This window comes from Saccopteryx leptura, chromosome 2 (assembly GCF_036850995.1).
Source record: "Saccopteryx leptura isolate mSacLep1 chromosome 2, mSacLep1_pri_phased_curated, whole genome shotgun sequence".
Lineage (NCBI taxonomy): Eukaryota > Metazoa > Chordata > Mammalia > Chiroptera > Emballonuridae > Saccopteryx > Saccopteryx leptura.
In genome coordinates, this window is record NC_089504.1 from 322,809,381 (window position 1) to 322,827,483 (window position 18,103).

The window sequence follows — 18,103 nt, forward strand, 5'->3', positions numbered from 1 at the left end:
TTATCTGCCCAACAGTGCCCCAATCAGAGATGAAACCAGCAACCTCTGAGCTTTGGAACAGCGTTCACCAACTGAGCTATCCATGGCTCAGCCAATCTTTTTATTAGAAGAGAAAGGGTAGGCAAGGGGTTTTGGAATTCAAGGGAAAGTTGATTAGATAAAAGTTGCATTCCAGAAATTTGTTAGTAAATCCTCATTTGCTTCATAGTCTGCAGGGTGTTCTATCCCTAGAGCAGTGGTCCCCAACCCCCGGGCCGTGGACCGAACCGGTTCGTGGGCCATTTGGTACCGGTCTGCAGAAGCAGATGGGCGCTTACAAGAATAAATAACTTACATTATTCACATTTTATTTATATTTAAGTCTGAACGATGTTTTATTTTTAAAAAATGACCAGATTCCCTCTGTTACATCTGTCTAAGACTCACTCTTGACGCTTGTTTCGGTCACGTTATACTATATATTCGTCCCACCCTAAAGGCCGGTCCATGAAAATATTTTCTGACATTAAACTGGTCCGTGGCCCAAAAAAGGTTGGGGACCACTGCCTTAGAGTACAAAGTCTTTTTTTCTTTTCTTTTTTTTTTTTTTTACAGAGACAGAGAGAGAGTCAGAGAGAGGGATAGATAGAGACAGACAGGAACAGAGAGTGATGAGAAGCATCAATTATCAGTTTTTCGTTGTGACACCTTAGTTGTTCATTGATTGCTTTCTCATATGTGCCTTGACCGTGGGCCTTCAGCAGACCGAGTAACCCCTTGCTCGAGCCAGCAACCTTGGGTCCAAGCTGGTGAGCTTTGCTCAAACCAGATGAGCCCATGATCAAGCTGGCGACCTCGGGGTCTCGAACCTGGGTCCTCCACATCCCAGTCTGATGCTCTATTCACTGCGCCACTGCCTGTTCAGGCAGAGTACAAAGTCTTTGCTTGCAGACCCCTGGCACACAAAAGTGGATTGCCTGCAGACCTTGTGAAGTCATGTAGACCATTCAGGTATCCCAGTCCCTGGAACAAAGCTTTTACTTGCATTAACCATTAAGCCTATTGGTTATAACTAAAGCTACTATTATTCAAGCTAAAATTTTAACTCTTGAGTTCCCCCTATAAGGAACGGTGGGAACTTGAGATTGGAGAAAAAGGATGCTGGGGAAAAAATGGCTTTGAAGCTTTGGAAATGAATGAATCTGGCCTCCACAGAGGAGACAAGGGTACTGAGCCACTGAAAAAGCCAGGCTGATAACCTGTCTTTGAGGCCAGGTACCTCTCAAAATTTTACTGCCATGGATTTTTAAAAAAGAGCACTTTTTAAAATTTTCCATATCTCTTCATCTCTTTTTTGCCTTCTAGAATAAATATCTGCCTATTCTCACACATTCTCCACTAGCCTCAGCTTCTCTCCTCCGAGTATATTTTTCAGAATGTGTGCTATCATCCAAGTTAAACAGGAAATTCTACACATAATAGGCCCTGAGTAAATGTGCACTGAGGGGCAATTAGAGGTGCTTGCTTTCAGAGAGGCAGCGAAGACGCTTTCACTGCTTTGTTTCACCTACTACTTTAATCTCACTTAACAACTCAGGATGTTTGACTTTTTTTGACTGGGAGGGGACATCATTAGGTTTCTTTTTGTTTGTTTGTTTATTTCTTTTTGTTGGCTGGCTGGTTGGTTGGTTCTGTTGTCTCCAGGTGCTACAGTCTGATAGCCTCTTCCAGTCCCCTGCATATACACAGCAGGCCTGCAGGGGTCCTCAGATCTCTCTCTGAACCACCGCACCAGGCTTGTCCTCTTTAGCTAACATTATCTTTTATTTAAACAGAAACAGTAGCCACCAATCTTGTTACATAACATACCAGTATACTAGGGTGTTAAACTAATGCAGTGTCTGCTGTTGGGGAGTGGTAATCCGTCAACAGAAATACTAGAATACTGCTGAAACATTGTAACAGGTTTGACTTTTCTTGCCCTACTCAGAGTGTTGGAGCTGGAAGAGATCTTCCTATCTCATTCTTACCTTTTAAACTGAATACCAAGGCCCAGAGAGACAAAGACATTTGCCCAAGAGGCAGACTGAAGGCTAGAAATCAACCTCTTGATCTAAAGAATCCATTACACATTCGTAGATCCAGGATTTAAGTGTTAAACCTTTTTGTTGTTGTTGAGGTTTTAGACTTTTGAAGCTTGTCAATGGTGAACGGTAACAGTGGTCCTGATTTTACAGAAACTGCAAATTTGAGGCTGCAACATTGATACATATGTACAATACTGATGTACTTGAGGTAATTTTGTTGTTTTTACTAACATTAGGGCTGGATTCACACCCAACCATACAATGTATATTAACTGAATACAATTTGAGTGCCATGTATATAAACTGAATCATATATATTTTAAAGACAGCTGGGTGGAGTTGTGGGAGAAGTTTGAGCCACCAGGGGATCCACCCCAGTACCATTCTCATTTCTGGTCTCTGAGGAATGACAGGAACCTCAATGACCAAGTGAAAAGGCTGGGCTGCTCTCTTGCCCTGACCCCTGCCAGCATTCTTTTCAAACTGACCTGTTTTCCTGTTGGGAGACAGCCCCACTCCACCCACCTGGTGCCTTCCTGAATTTCCTGACTGCCCTGGGCTTACTTTTTAACCTTCTGTTCCTTGAAAAGCACCACCCCACTGACCCAGAACGTGAGCTCCTCCTCTCTGGCCACTGCTCAATCTACTCCCCTGGAGTTACCATAACCAGCTCCGTCTAAAAGCCTTGGGAAATCATCCCCCATATAGAGCAGCGTCCAATTCCCCTAAAGCCTCTTTCCTACTTTTAGCTTGCTGAAATTACTATCGGAACAGAGAGAAGAGGGGAACTGCCTTGCTTCCGTGCAGGGGCCTGATTAGGCACTATCTTATTAAATTCAATTGCTCCAGGATCCGAGGGCTTCTTAGGTAACTTAGGCTGTGGGTTAGGAATGACAAGATTTAACGAGATACTCTCTAGGACCTCTAAGCAGAAACACTATAAAACCTCCCTCCTCCCTACCCCAGGTTCTGGGAATCCCAGTCTTGACCTGGGGACAAACCCCAAACCCAAATAAACGGTCTCCTCTCAGGCGCTGAGAGCCCCCCCATCCTCATCACCCTTCCTTCTCCCTGTTCCCCCGGTCAGTCGCCTTGTTTAGCCAGGCTCCGGCGGGCTGAGCCTCGAGGGGCCAGACCCGTCACTCGCAGCACTCCCCGCACCCAAGCCCCGCCAGGCCAGAGGGGTGGGGGTGAAGGTAGGGGAAGCGGGGGGCGGAGTTCCGTCCTTCGCTGATTGGCTTGGGGTGGATGGCTGTGGCCGTGCCGAGCCAACCCGCGGCGTGTTGCTATGTGCTGAGCGGAGGGGATAGGCGCGGGGGCGCGTCCGTCACAGGGCAGCCCCCGGCCCCGACCCGGAGGGATGCGGAGTGGCGGCGGCGGCGGTGGCGGAGACTGTGGCTTTAAGAGAGCGCTCGGAGCCCGGGATCCAGCCGGGCGGTCCCTTGCTGCGGCGCATCCCCGCGGAGCCAAGCCCGGCGCTGGCCGGACAGGGCAGCCTGCTGCGGGGTAAGCAAACGAGAGCGCGGCGTGGCGCGGGCCGTGCGCGCGTGGGCATGGGACGCGCTGTCAGCTCGCGCGCGGGGCACCCAGCACTGGGCACCGGCCCCGTGGCCCCTTCGGCTCCACCCCGCGGAGCGCGGCGCCTTTTGGCCAGTACCGCCGAGGCCGGATCAGGCGTCGGGTCTTCGTGGGGGCCGCGGGCGCAGGGGGCGGGGAGCTGGCCGCCGGGGCCACGTGACCGGTTTGTTTACAAACACTGCCGGGCCCGGCGGCGGCCCGCCAGGGGAGCCGAGGTGGCGCGGGGTCCTCGGTCCGTGTCCGGGACGTGTTCCAGAAACCAGGCAAGTCTGGGGTGCGCGATTTGATGGAGGGGACCTGGCGACCTGGTCGCTGCTTTTTCCTTAGCATAGTTCCGTGGGTTCGGACTCCGTGGGGGCCAGGGCGGGGACTTCGGACGGTTTCTGTCCTGGGTGACGCTGGCTGTCTGCTGGACACATTGGATCCTGCAGTGCCGCCTTTGGGGCCCCTGCCTATGGGGGACTGGCCACCTTCGAAACTTTCAGGAGCGGTCGGTCGTGGGCCGAGGTCACCGCAGCCGAGTTGCTGCCGGCGGTTTTCTGGCGCCTCTACACTGTCCTTGCCAAGCGGGTGGGCACAAGTTCGCCCCTGCCCAGCCGAATGTAGGGGCTTCTGCAGCGAGTCCCCTACCAGGAACTGGCGCTTAGGGGCAGCCCCGGCCTCTCCCTGCTTCAAGTTCACCCTCCGTGGCTGCTGACCTCTTCTGGGTGTCTTTATCCAAGTGGTGGCTTTTCTCCCGTTGGGGGCTGGGGAAAACCACCTGTTCTTTTGGACCCAGCCCAGGAGACTGCCACCTCCGACTTGACTCTCAGTTTACAATTGCTAAAAAAGCCAAGTGAGTGAGTGTCCTCCGTTTTTCTCTGTTCTACACGCAGGTGACCCTCCCACAGTCTCGCTGCTGGGAATGACACATGAAACTGCTTCTTGTTTTTGCTGGGGGTTTTGATTTTTGCCCTCTGGTCGACTTACTCTCCTGGAGTCTTGAGGCTCTTTTCAGTGAGCCCTTGCTTTTTGAGTCTAAAGGCTAACAAGACAGGTACCTACTGGTCCCTTTTCCTTGCCCCTTCTTCCTTTTCCCGCTCTCCTGGACCAGCAAGATGTGCAAGATGGGGCTCCCTGTCCTAGACGATTGGGCAAGAAGATAAATCACTACCCAGCATCCCACTTGCTCACGGAACATTAGTGGTGCAAGGAACCTAGAGGGGATTGAGAAGTTAAGCGACATGCTCAAGGTAAACATGTCTCTGGCTGGGGTGAGCTTTACTTCACATGATTGATGCTTTACAGTGCTCTCTGGATTCTGGGAACTTGGCCTTGTAATCCGTGGGATTGGATTCAACCTTCCCTGGCTTTCCTTTGGCCTAATCACTGCCACAGGACTGCAGATGTGGGCTGAACTTGAAGGCGAAGTTCTGTTCATCCCTTCCCTTATTGCCTTAGCACTTAACAGCTGGGCTGTCTTGATATCTTGTGCTTGAACTAAAATCAAGAATCTTGGAGTTAATGGAGGAAAGAGAAAATTAAACACCATGCACAAAAATTCTGTTTTCCTTCTTCCCTCTAGGAGAGTGGTTTTCAAACTGTGAGTGGGATCCACAGTAAGGAATGCATTTTACATCACTGCACAGAGGTCCAGAGTTGCTATAAATTTCAGGATACAGTTGCCCTTACTACCTACAGTGTATTCTTTTTATAACTTTTTTTTTTTGCTTAATTAAAGAACAACAACAACTGCTGGTCATGACCCATTAATTTGATTTCTTGACCAAATGGCTCATGGCCCAGAGTTTCAGAAACATTGCTCTATGGCAGAGGTCCTTAAACTTAATGTGCATAAACATGACCTTGGTAATGTTTAAAATGCAGTTGGTCATTCTACTGTGAAGATGTTTATTCTCAGTGGGCCACATTTTTAATGTGGACTATGAGACTGTGATGCAGGTAGTTGATAAGAAACCCTGACCTAAGTGGGAATTGGGGGCAGTGAACAATGAAAGGCATTAACTGGGATATGAAGTGTGCAAAGCTTAGTCAGGTATGTGACCCACACTATGCAAATCCAAGCCCTCTCATCTGCGAGTCACAGTAGCCTGGGCTTTGAAAAGTATAAGGGTGTAGTGTTTGCTTTCAGCTGTCATGAAACTTGGCCATAAGAGATATACATATGCCCCTTCCCTCCTAAAGCCTCCCCACCTCACCCCATGTGAGGCTGCTGTTTGCTGTCCTGTGCCACTGAGATGCTTTTAGATGCCTGGGGTTGGGGTCATGAGGTGTGCTGATGACTTAGCTATCCTATTCACAGATTTGATGAAAATTACTGTTTTAAATGTTCTGAGGCAGCAACACGGCGATTGTGCCTTGGAGATGAACAGATAGCCAGAAAAAGAGGTTGACTTCGTTTACTATCTGGGTATTCCAGGCTGTGTAGTCTGGAGGAAAGGCAGACTGATGATTACATTTTTGTTTGGAGATGGTTGGAAAGGGGGCGTTGTCAAAGGCTTGTCTGTTAACAGTTGTTATTAAGAGACACAAGTTCCCCTACCTTCTTGCCTACCTCAGCCCTGGGTCTTCCCTATCGTGACAGTTGGGCTCCTGTCTGCATGTGGATCTTATAAGTCAACTAGTTTCTGATACTGTTACCTCTGTCTACCTTCAAGCACAAACATACACAAAGCTGATGCATTCACATGTTGATGTTTCCCTCTTATTTACTATGTCCAAACATGTTGGTAGAAGAAATTTTCTTGAATTAAAGCTGCAGTTGAGCTTCAGAAAGAACTCTAAACGATCCAAATTCAAATTCAACATGGTCCTTTCTGCCAAAGTATGCCTTATATAGGATTAGTAACTGTAGGATTGTTGGAATTAACTTGAATAATGCTCAGTTTTGGTCAGGCAGCTCACTTTTAGAATGTTTAGTTTTGAGCCTATGGAAAAAAGAAAGCAACAGAACAACGGCCATGGATAGGCTGTGCTAGGTTAGAAAAAGCAGAGGGAAGAGATGCTCAGGTTCAGTTCAAATGGAGGAGCAGGATGGGTTTCCCTTGTATACGGCTTTGACATTTCCCCAGGGTCTGTGAACCAAAGCACTGGGTGCTCTGACAGTTGCATTCATTTAGCATGAAGGGGCATTAACTGGAAAAAGCAGCATCTTTTGATCATTAGCTTTCCCTGATGGAAAGCCAGGGCCTGCAGGCTAAAAGTATTTTGTTAGGATTGATAGTTTTCAGTGATGTATCCTTAACAAAATAAAAGGTGATGGTACTTTATTTTCCTAAAATACCAAACCTACCTAAATGTCCCTGGGTGTTGTGACTATAGCTTGGGGGTGGGTGAGGGGGAGAGGATGGTTTGAAAGTAAGTTGGATTGCCTGACCAGTGGGGGCGCAGTGGATAGAGTGTCAACCCGAGACATTGAGGTCCCAGGTTCAAAACTCTTAAGATCGCCAGCTTGAGTGTGGAATCATCGACCTGATCCCATGGTCGCTGGCTTGAGCAAGCGGTCACTGGCTTGGCTAGAGCCCCCCACCCCCCACCCCAAGGCAGGTATGAGAAGCAATCAGTGAGCAACAAAAGTGCCACAACTACTAATTGATGCTTCTCATCTCTCTCTCTAAATAAATAAATGAATAGATAAGTTGGATTATGCTACTCCCCTGTTTACACTTGCTAATGGCTTCTCATTACCCTTCAGTCATAGTCCATCTCCTTTCTCTGAAGGCCCTCCCCTCTCCCCTAATTTTCTAATTTATCACCTACCAGTTCTCACCTGATTTCTGCTTCATTCTGATCCAATTGCCCAGCCTTCCTAAGGTTTCTAAACGTGGAAGGTTTGTTTTTGTTACTGGGCCTTTTCTACTAGTAGGCTCTCTTTCCAGGAAGCCTTTCATCCAAACTTTTGCATGATTGGCTTCTTTCACTTGGGTCTCGGAGAGCTCCTCTCCTCCCTGCCCTTTAGCCTCTCTTAATTTCCTTAACTTTATTTTTTCCAAAGAACTTTAATACCATGTAGAAATACATTGTCTACTTGATAGCTAGCTTGGATGTTTGAGGGCTTCTTTGTCTTCTTGGCTCACTGCTGACAGTGCCTGGCATGCAGTAGCACGGGATAAAATATCTGTTGTTGTGAACGAATGAATCAATGAATGACTTGCGAGACTACTCTAACAGGAGGAAATAATAGTTTATTTTCAAGGAAAGAAGAGGAAAACCTTTTTTTCTCCCTTTTCCTGGGGTGGGGTAGTAGTGTTCCCTTGAAATTATTTTCTTTGGGGATTTTTGCTTTTCACAATATTTTGTATCCTTTTATTCTTTAGGTCACCAGCTTCTTTAAAAACTCCATTGTTATTTTGTTGTTGTTAATGAATAACTCTTTCCTCCTCCCGTAGCCTTGTTGTAAGCCCCACTGTTTTGATAAACATAAGCATTTATTTCTACCAGTAAGCACATTTCATTAATGCTAGGAGGAACTATAAGTAGGGTTAAGAGCCTGGGTTTTGGAACCAGAAAGATCTGGATAATTACCTCTGTGATCTTGGGCAATTTGCTAAAATTCTCCAAATCTCTGTAACTAAAAATATAGTAGTTACTATCACACAGGACTGATTGGGAGGATTAAATGAGACAGTGCAGGGAAACCAGGCACAGCCTGGCACCTTACACTTGGTTTTAGCTACTAGTGACAACACTAATTGCTAATACAGTAGTTCATCTCCTCTTTGACTGGAAGGAATTCCCAATCCATTGATTTGGGAATGGGCAGTACAAGGTGAAAACTACCAGATCATCAACGTAAAAATGTCTAAACCTGTAAAGAATTTTTATGAGTTTATTTGAGCCAATGTAAGGAAGATGACACGAAAGGTGATGTGCCCTCATGAGGGTGGTTATTTCAAAGGTATTTAACCTAGATGCTCAAGAACAATGGACAGGGCTTAAGGCAAAGATAAACCTTTTACCAATGAAGTGAAGTGTCCGGGGCGTGACTACCTACCATGACCTGTTAGGAATTTATGATGAGATCACCCGGTGAGGTTACTTTCCGGAGAACCCCTTTTTCATCCGCATGATCTTAACAATGTAAGTAAATAGAGACTAAAAATGTCATTTAGGTCTATCAGAACTGGAATGGAATTTAAAAATGCACAACTCTCAATACCCACATGGAAGAAGTAATATTATAGATATTTTTGAAAGGAAATGTCTACTTGTTCCTCCAGCCTTTCTTAGTTTCATCCTTGGGGTAGGTGGGGCAACAGAAAGCTGTTTACTTGGGCATCTATTTCAGCCCCTCTGTAACTACTGTCACTGAGATCAGGTGTCCTGCCCTTTGCTTTCATGGAGGGACCCTGCCTGAAGTAGCTGTATATGGCTTGATACGATATATTTCTTATAAGGGTTTGTAGTGTTGAAAATTTAAGCTGCAATTTCCTGCCCCTTTAAAAAGTCAATGAGAGAAATTCCTTTCAGAATCAAGTTCCAGAAAAATCTTTGCCTCTTCTGAAGAACTGGTATGATTTTTCTTTGGACAATTGCAAATTTATAACTGATCATGTTTCTCTTTTTGGCTGCCAGGAAGCACAAAACCAAACTTGTGGCTTGAATTCAGTAACTGTAGGGCCCTACCTCTTAACTTCTTCTGGTGTTAACCGTGTAATTTTTATTTTCTCTAATTCCAAGTTAATGATTTATAACTTTCTATTAATTAGATATATGCTGAGTTGGGTATTAAATTTTAGGCATTACATTTTAAACACATAAACACTGAGGCTCAAACAGGCAAAAAGGACTTAAGACACAGAGCTAATTAGGGAAAAGTACAGACTCTAAACCGGGGTAGTCAACCTTTTTATACCTACCGCCCACTTTTGGATCTCTGTTAGTAGTAAAATTTCTAACTGCCCACCGGTTCCACAGTAATGGTGATTTATAAAGTAGGGAAGTAACTTTACTTTATAAAATTTATAAAGCAGAGTTACAGCAAGTTAAAACATATAATAATAATTACTTACCAAGTACGTTATGTTGGATTTTCGCTAAGTTTGGCAGAATAAATCTTTATAAAACAACTTACTATAGTTAAATCTATCTTTTTATTTATACTTTGGTTGCTCCGCTACCGCCCACCATGAAAGCTGGGACGCCCACTAGTGGGTGGTAGGGACCAGGTTGACTACCACTGCTCTAAACTATACCTTTAGTTTCTTAGGCCCAGGGCTCTTTCTGCTCCTGTACATTCTGGAAAAGTACCAACTCCTTGAGGACAGCCCTAAACAACCAATAATGTCTCAATGCTAGGCATAGCCTACCTCCTGTCTAAGGAGCATTCTACCAGTGAGGTGCTACCTGGCCACCCACATTCCTGTTTCCTGGCTGAGTCAGCAGCCATGCTCTCCTGTTTCCTGAGCTGCAAGGCAGCCAGCCCTCCCCTGTGGTCTTGAGAATGTGGTATGTCCAGACCTAGTGGCTTTGATCTGAAACTAGATTGCCAGCTCAGAATGAGAATACCCTCTGCTGTCTGGAGTTGTCTCATCTTTTGTTGATGTGCCCCAAGCAAGGCTTGTTGCTCAGATGGCCGATGGGTGCTCTCAGACAGGGTCTTCTGGGAGTGAACAGTGGCTGAGTTTGGTTGGACTGAATGAAGAAAGTGGCTTTATTTTATCTGAAGTGAAATTTAGTTATAGGAGATACTGACTCTGTTTGTTTTCCCGTGGTGCTCTGGTAGGGAGTACCTGGGGCAAGAGAGCATCAGCTTGGAACCCGTCCTGCCTGAGTTGGGAAACTTTTGATTTCTATTTTGAGTGACAGAAGAGGAACCTCTGGACACTGGGACTGAAACTCAACCTTGGGATTTGTTTATTTTTCTGGGTGATAATCGTTCAACAGATAATAAGACGTTGGGAGATAGAATGAGTTAAAATATGGTCCCTGCCCCGAAGAGCAATTTAGGCAAACAAATTAATTAATAACCAGAGTCCAAAGTAGAGTTTAAAGTCATCACAGAGATACAGAAAGAAGGTGGGCATTGTAAAGACGAGGCTGTGAAGAATGAAAAAGATTTAAACACGTAGAAACACTCCGAAGGAAAGAATACCTGTGGAGTCACGGCGGTGTGACCAAGGGAGGCAGTGTAGGAGAAACGTTCTGTAGACATGTGAGGCAGGAAAAAGAGAAAACTGGGTACTTTAGAGTAACGCCATGGAAGTGGACTGTGATTTCCATTCACAGTAGAACACTTGAGAATGGAGACTTGCGAACCACGGCTATCTGACATAGATAATAAGCATCCTCAAAAGTGAGACTTGCCTGACCTGTGGTGGCGCAGTTAGATAAAGTGTCAACCTGGAACACTGAGGTTGCCGGTTCAAAACCCTGGGCTTACCTGGTCAAGGCACATATGGGAGTTGATGCTTCCTGCTCCTCCCTTTCTCTCTCTTTCTTTCTCTGTCTCTGTCTCTCTCTTTTGTCCTCTCTCCTTTCTGAGAAATGGAATAAAGTCTTTAAAAAAAAGTCTAGCCTGACCTGTGGTAGCGCAGTGGATAAAGCGTCGACCTGGAAATGCTGAGGTCGCCGGTTCGAAACCCTGGGCTTGCCTGGTCAAGGCACATATGGGAGTTGATGCTTCCAGCTCCTCCACTCCTTCTCTCTCTGTCTCTCTCTCTCTCCCTTTCTCTCTCTCCTCTCTAAAAAATGAATAAATAAAAAGAAAAAGTGAGACTAGTCCGGGGATTCTCCATCCTGGCTGCCGTAAGACTTTCTCATCCAACCAAACATGCACAGCCTGCACGTTCAGGATGGGGAATCTTAATAAAAGCAAGCATTAACTAGTGAAAAGAGCCTGACTAGGCTGTGGTGTAGTGGATAGAGCATCAACCTGGGAAGCTGAAGACCCAGGTTCGAAACCCTGAGGTTGCCAGCTTGAGCGTGAGGATCATAGACATGACCCAATGGTTGCTGGCTTGAGCAAGGGGTTAGTGGCTTAGTTGGAACCCTCCCCCCCAATCAAGGCACATAGGAGAAAGCAATCAATGAACAACTAAGGTGCTGCAACAACAAAGTTGATGCTTCTCTCTCTTCTATCCTGTCTTTCCTGTCTGTTCCCCCCCCCCCAAAAAAAAAAAAAGAAGTGAAGAGAAATGTTTCCCAGGTTTTTCTGATCACCACCGTGGTTGCTCTCCTTGCCAGAAGCCAACTACCTAATGTCTTTGACCTTTGGCCGCTTTTCCCTTACTTTCTGTTTTTGCCACTTCCTTTTCTTTTGTTTGTCTGGTTCTTGTGTGTGTCATCCATTCTGTGTGCCTCCCCTTCATCTTTACCACGTAGGTAGGTCCCTGTCTGTTGGGGATCTTTCCCTCTATAGACCCATTGCCAAATGGGCCATAAGGTAGAAATGAATTCTCTTTCAGTATTTGCTGTATTAATGATATAAACATGTACAGTATTATGTTAACATAAATAGGGCTTTTGTTTAGTTTTGCTTATGTGATTCTTAATTTGTTTCCTTTAGGATTTGAGGGGGGAAAGTACCACATGTGACTGCAGCCTTAAAGCCAAAGATGCCATTAGCAAGGAAGAGACTGAAAACCGGCTCTTTCCTGTGCGGGATCTGTTGATCCACCTTCTGCTTCATTCCCTTCCCTCACTGGTTTTCTCAGGTTTCTGCAACGAAAAGTTGTAGCCTTGAGCCAACCCTTAGAGTCTGAGGATGTTTTAAGAGAACTTAACATCTTTGTGTTGCATTATAATTACTTGACTTAGACTCTGCCTCTGGGAGATGGTCTGCTACTGCTCTAGAGGGTTGGAGGACCAAACTCAGACCTGTCTGGTTTGCCTAAGTTGATGGATCCATGGTGAGTGGGAAGGTGGGGTCCCAGGATTCAAATGTTGGTTCTGGTACTTTCAAACAGGTAGTCATAATAACTAATGCCTGCCTCCCTGGGTTGTGAGGATTAATTGAGATAGTGTATATCAAGTGGCTGCCTCCTCCGGGCCCATAATAGGAAGTTCATAGACTGTAGAGTGCTAGAGGTTGATGGACTGTTGTTGCAGACCCTCAGATGACTCCTCCTCACCTCCTCCCCTCATTTCCCACCTTTCTTCTTCTTATTATTATTTTTTTACTTTCTTTCTGAAGCTGGAAACAGGGAGAGACAGTCAGACAGACTCCCGCATGCGCCCGACCGGGATCCACCCGGCACGCCCACCAGGGGCAACGCTCTGCCCACCAGGGGGCGATGCTCTGCCCCTCCGGGGCATCGCTCTGCCGCAACCAGAGCCACTCTAGCGCCTGGGGCAGAGGCCAAGGAGCCATCCCCAGCGCCCGGGCCATCTTTGCTCCAATGGAGCCTTGGCTGCGGGAGGGGAAGAGAGAGACAGAGAGGAAAGCGCGGCGGAGGGGTGGAGAAGCAAATGGGCGCTTCTCCTATGTGCCCTGGCCGGGAATCGAACCTGGGTCCCCCCGCACGCCAGGCCGACGCTCTACCGCTGAGCCAACCGGCCAAGGCCCCCACCTTTCGACCAAGGCTTTTTTGAGCTCTTTTGGCCAGCTAGACTTTGGGCTAGGTATGAGGGATGATTAACCAGTCCTGGTCTCTGGCCAGGACTGGCTCGCAATTTAGCGGGAGGACGGATCCGTACACAGCTAGCTTTGTGGAAGTTTCTCAGATTATACGAAGAAGCTGCACTGGCAACATGCACGTCTCCCTTTGATGTGCCAGGCTCGAAAGGAAAAGTGGCTGTAATTCTTAGTAAAATCTCTGCCATTCCCATAACAGAAGAAATCCAAAAATTTGCTCCAGATCACTCTCTCCCACCCTACTCCTCTCCTTCAAGAAATGGCAACATTAGCTGATGCTTTAATAGTTCTTAGAACTAAATACATCCCTCTTTATCCTGAGGCTGGGACTTTAGACATATAAGCATTCTTTTGAAAGTGCCTCTGCCCTTTCTTTTGAGTTTTAAGTTTAATTTCCAAATTCCTATTGTGGAAAGGCAGGGAGCCCAGCCACAGATGTCAGAGTCTAGAGTTTTGGATTTATTTGAAATGAGAGATTAAAGTGGGAAAGCCAAAAGCATGCTGACAGCTGAACAATGAAATTGTATTGGCAGATTGGGGATGGACGGTTTGTAACTAATTGGGGCCCAGCTGTGTCCTGGGGGAGCAGCAGTTAGAGAAATCAAGGTCACACCGTGCCCATTGTCCAAAGGACATTCATTTATTTAGTAAATAATATTTGATATTTGAGTGTGTGAGACACATGACAATCAAATCATTACTTCGTAAAAATAACAGTTGTAACTGAAAAGTGCTGTCCCTCTGGAATAGGAACAGGGGACCTGACTTAATGGGGGCTGGAGGAAGCTAAGGGGAGGGCTCCCCGGTGAAGTAACTTGTGAAGATTGGCCCCATCTCTGACCCTGTTTTCCGAGATGTTACTTTCTGGATTTGATCTTCTAAATAGCTGTTTTATATTATAATTCAAGGCTAGCCATGTCTGGGGGCAGAGGAGTGGATCTATCCTGCTCTGGGTCCCAGGTCATGGGGAAGATGTATTCATTTCATTTAAATGAGGATTATTGTCTTATGGCTAACTATAAGGCAAAGGGCTGATGCTGAGGGCGGCTGTCCAGGGGGTTGGGAGGAAAGGCAGATCTGGCCCTGTTCACATGGGAGTAGAGGCAGGGTTCAGGGACCCCTTTCCTTCTTGACCTGAACCAAGCCTGAAACTTCACTTGTCTGTAACTCAGTCACTTAGCAAGGCAGCTCAGCCTGCCTTAGGGGTCTTGGTTGGCAATCCAAGGGCTTCTCTAGAGGTTCAGAAGCCAGTGCTAGCCTGGGGAGGGTCTCAGGAACCTGTCCTGGGTGGCACATAGATGGTGCGAAGGGCCAGGACAGGCAGAACAGAAAATGTTTCTACCATCAGACAACAGCCAGGTGACACCATCAGAGGTTCACATGGTGCGGCTTGTCAGAGACAGGCTCCATGGTACTACTGAGTGTTAGACTCCTGCCAGACCAAGCGAGTTGATGTCTCAGGAGTTTGCTGCCTTTTTAGCTTTGTGGAGTATAAACAGTGTGTGAATCCCACATCATGTCCAGAATTAGATATTTTGAATGTCCTGGATTGTGGCAAAGTAAGTAAGGAGGTTTAAAAAATATCAGCTTTAGCCTGACCAGGCTGTGGCGCAGTGGATAGAGTGTCAGACTGGGATGCTGAGGACCAGGTTTGAGACCCCGAGGTCGCCAGCTTGAGCACTGGCTCATCTGGTTTGAGCAAAACTCACCAGCTTGAGCCCAAGGTCACTGGCTCGAGCAAGGGGTTACTTGGTCTGCTGTAGCCCCATGGTCAAGGCACATATGAGAAAGCAATCAATGAACAACTAAAGTGCCACAACAAAAAACTGATGATTGATGCTTCTCATCTCTCTCCATTCCTGTCTGTCTGTCCCTATCTATCCCTCTCTCTGACTCTCACTCTGCTCTGTAAAAAAACAAAAAACAAAACAGCTTTACAGGGCAGCACAGTTTCTACTGACAGTCATTTATTTTATTCACTTAACTCTTATCAAGAATCTCCAAAGTCGTGGACACTTGGAGTCCTGGGGAAACCATGGGGGGATGACTTCAGTAAGTTCCGAGTCTGGTGGGGAGACAGACACCTGAACAGTGTGTTCAAGGCCATTGGGGGGTGGTGTTTTTATTTGCATGCTGGAAGTGAGGGGCCACCAGCTGTGCCGAGGGTCTTGTTTGAGCTGGGTATTATGGGATGAGCAGGCATTTACCAGCAGAGAAGCTGGGGTAAGGCATTGGTTGAAACAACGAGAAAGGGCAGTGAGCGTTCTCAGTCTGCTGGGGAAACAGGTTTGGAGTGAGGTGGAAAGGTGGTGGGAAGATGAACCGCCAGGCCCTTGGTGCCACCTGAGGGGTTGGGCTTTGTCCTGCAGGCTGCTAGGAAACCACTGGAGGTTTTGAAACCTGAGAGAGATGTGATCAGATTGTGTTGTATAAATAGAATTCTAGAATGGGCTGGAGAGGTAAGCGCTGAGTCAGGGAGTCCAGTTGGGAAGCTGTCATAGTCCAGGATGAGAAGAGGACGGGGCTCGCCCGGTGCTGCTGTCTGTGACTGTGGGACAGCGATGGGAGGCTGTGTTTCAGAGGCAAACCAGCTGTCAGGGCACAGATGCAGTATGACAAAGGAGGAAGAGAGAACAAAGGGTGTGTGCTTGGGCCACTGGGCCCACAGGAGGGAGGAATAGAACCGAGGTGAAGGGACGGAGAAAGACGGTGTGGGCTTTGGATCAGTGCAGTTTGAGGTGCCATCCCCGGCACCAGTTGGAGGCGTCCTTTATAAACGGACCCAGGTTTCAGGAGTGGGAGGCAGAGGTTTAGAAGACTTGAGGGTGTGGATGAGAATGCAGTCAAAGGAGGAGGGTGGAAGAAGAGCAGCCAGGGAGACTGAGGCTCAGTCAGAGGGAAGGGAGAAGTGGGGGAGGCATGATGAGGCCCATGCAGGAGGGTTTTAGGCAGAAGCAGCCCACGGGAGAGCTGAATGCGAACCGGGGCCAAATAGTGTTCGCCTTCAAAAGTATTAGTGTTTGGACTTGGCATGTTGGAGGCTGCCCGTATTTTTGTTACTCAAAAGCCTGGTTGTGATAAATGATATTCATGGAGCACTGCCAGAGGCTCTGTAGCTCTTCCATTCCTCCGGAGAGTGCATCACCGGGTCCAGCCAGACCACCAGGAAGCCATGTTCTTGAGCAGCCCTGATTTGACCTTCTGTAGATAGAATCCTTTTCACTGCATTGCCCTTTGGTGTTCATTATGCTGTCTGTTTTCATGAGGGACAGTCTTGCAAGAGAGTTACACGGTAGGAATTTTCAGGGCGTGCTGAGGATCTTGTCCACTAGGTTACTTGCTGTCTCCTTACGAGCACCCATAGGAGAATATCTCTGAGAAAATCTGGATCCTTAACAACCAAGGTTCTTTTATGTTGTAGGAAACATGAGCCATATAACTGCTATTTTCTTTTCTGCCTTGGTTACTGGGGAGCTCAAAGCCACATTTGCAATTGAAATTCAGTTAAATATTTAGCAGTTTAACCGCATGAATTTCTATATCCTAACTCTCCTTTTTCCTTTCATTCCTCCTACCCTAATCTCGTTACCTATTTTAATAGTATTGTATTGTTTATATTTTTATGTGCCACTTTAAATCCCCTTTTAAAAAATTTGATTGGTGTGACACTGGTTAACATAATTATATAGGTTTCAGCTGCCCTATTCTACAATACATTTCTGTACACCCCCCCCCCCCCCATATTTTGTGTTCACCACTACCCAAACCTCTGTAGATCCATTTTGGAGCTAGGAGTTGTATTAGAAAAAGAAAGAAGCCATCAGTGAACTTTAGCCAAGTGTCCTTAGTAACCTATCTTCAGACAGCTAATCTGGGCATTTTACATGATTTTTTAATTGAAATTGTAGAAGCAACCCAAAGAGATCTGATCTCTTCATAACCAGCTAGCAACAGCTATTTCCATCTAATATCTATGAATTACACGCCAGTTTCAGGATTTTCAAGGGGAATGCCTTTTCTCTATGCAGATGTTCAAACAGATGCAAGCCTCCTGTGGGGGCCTCCCCAGGCAAAGTGCTGAACTAAGGGCCGTATGGTAACTCCATCGCTGTGTTAACAGATGTTGCGAAGGCACCGCCCAGCAGCCATCTCTGAGTAGACTCTGCGAGACTGGCATGTTCTGTGACCTCGTTGAAACCAAGGTCTTAACAGAATGAAGGTTGGTGGATGGAGACTCTGCTCTGGGGCAGGATTCAACCGGCAGAGCCATCATTACAACATGGAGTCAGGACTTTAAAAGCTGGAGGAATCCTAGAGATCATGTAGGATTACCATCTGACAGATAATCCCCCTGAAACCAAGACTAGGCCCTGTATCCAGGATAGAAGTGAATGGTTGGTTTTGTTTATGAAAGAGTTGTTTCTTTACTACCCAGGCTGGTTTTTCTTATCAACTAGATGGATTTGAAGGACCACCTGGGTCCAGTGCTGTAAAGTGGGTAACTGGGAAACACGATGACATTGACTTTCCTGTGTGTCTTGCACACCAGCTTCATGGCAGTTTTAACAAGGGCATTTCAGTGACGTTCTTACTGGTAGTCCCATCCTGGGATTAGCAGAGTCAATGCAGACCACAGAGCTAGCTTGTCCTCCGCACTAAGTGATAGCACGGTCTGTCGGTTGGCATGACATAGCAATAATATCAGATCCCAAGTAAGCCACAAAAACCTGCTTAAACCACAGTGTACCTTTAAGTGGATTAATTTAGGTCCTAACCCTATAACCACCATGAGTCAACCTCAGAGACAGGAACAGTGCTGTGTTCGGGGCTTGTGAATACACAGTTCCTGTGCTTTTTCATGCTTGCTGCTAAGGGTGATTACAGC

At 46.7% G+C, this 18,103-nt stretch overlaps 1 protein-coding gene across 3 annotated transcripts in view; it reads left to right on the top strand.

Moving 5' to 3' along the window:
- The first annotated feature begins 3,341 nt into the window (after nucleotides 1-3,341).
- Nucleotides 3,342-18,103, top strand: part of YPEL2 (yippee like 2) — a 66,641-nt gene continuing 51,879 nt past the window's right edge. The window contains exons 1-2 of one of the 3 annotated variants that reach the window (XM_066363136.1): nucleotides 3,741-3,907; nucleotides 4,520-4,876. The gene's annotated coding sequence lies outside the window, so the exon portion shown is untranslated. Of the gene's footprint in view, nucleotides 3,573-3,740; nucleotides 3,908-4,519; nucleotides 4,877-18,103 lie in introns of those variants that run through there. The other 2 variants (XM_066363134.1, XM_066363135.1) reach the window with 2 other exon arrangements.